We start from the raw sequence: 1,402 nt of genomic DNA on the forward strand, positions 1-1,402 counted from the left end.
GATCACCAGAATCGGATGCACGGTTTGCAAATGGCAAGCAAAACAAGAATGACACAAATCTGCGATTAACAACACGATGCTACTTAGCATGCAACAAGAAACTATGATACAGCACCCCAACATAAAAACAAAGCATATGGCAGTGATCTAAAGGAGATGCTTGACAAAATAGGAACACTGAGCTTTGGCTAAAACACACAATAGAAGGTTCAAACAAGCATGGCAAAAGTGTAAAAGATATCAGGTTGGACATGGCATAAACAGCATCAGGTAGCAATGTTCAGAGCAAGCAATCAACATGCTAAAGGAACTTATAATAGCAAAACAAGGCATGACATGATTCTACTCAAAGCATAGAACAAAAGTCCCTTACTGACCATGAGCCAAAAAGGATCAGAAGAAATGATGGCATCCATGTAAACATAGCAAGTTTTGTTAACAGATTCAGCAAACTGAGCATGGCATTGACAGAATTATGAAGGCATCTTCAAGAGCTCGATTCACTCACCACAAGTCACTGCATGACAAGATAAGCATAGAATCAGCAAGAAGACATGTTTATGAAGCTATCCATGGCAAGAACAAGTTCATAGCATGCAAGGATCAACTACAACAACCTTGGCAAAATTGAATAACATGTAAACAATCTGCCAGGAAACATTTTGTAGCAAAAGTAGAGCACGAAAATGACATGCTAGGCTACTCCATAATTACAACAAGGGGCATGGATGGATAGCTCATAACCATATGTACAAAACATCCTTACTGAAGTATCTGAAAATATGCATGAATCTCTCTGTAGCATCATGTTTACAAGGCATAAAAATAACAGTAGATCAGGGACTAAAAACAGCAACATCACGAAGCCTAGTTTACATGCTTGTGCTAGTCACCACATTGATCACAAAAATACATGGTAAGCACCTCTGTAAAGATGGCATGGCATAGTTCAAAACATATGTAGGGCTCAAGTTCATAAGATGCACACATCAATCATGGCAAAAATGACAAAAGTGCATGTTCTGATAAGAATCTGAAACTAACAGCACATAGCACACTTGCATCAGAGATTCAGGCACCTAGATGACCTCAAATGAGCATGGCGCAATGGAAAAAAATGAAAAGCACAACCTGATGAACATTTTGATATATCGTGCGCATGAAACGGAGCTACGATGACGGAGTTATGATGCGATGAGCAGGGCAAAAAAATAACACAGACTGAGGATTTCGGGGTCAACCTAGGGTTTATTCCAGATCTGGATCCGGATCGGGCGCACGGATCAAGGCGGGCCGGAGCCTCGCCGGAGCTGCTGGTCGGGAGGGCCGGAGAGGAGGTTGGGGCCGGCCGGGGCGCGGTCGGGACGGCGGCGGCCGACGGGCGACGAGGCGGCGGTGTCGC

This window comes from Triticum aestivum, chromosome 6B (assembly GCF_018294505.1).
Source record: "Triticum aestivum cultivar Chinese Spring chromosome 6B, IWGSC CS RefSeq v2.1, whole genome shotgun sequence".
NCBI lineage: Eukaryota > Viridiplantae > Streptophyta > Magnoliopsida > Poales > Poaceae > Triticum > Triticum aestivum.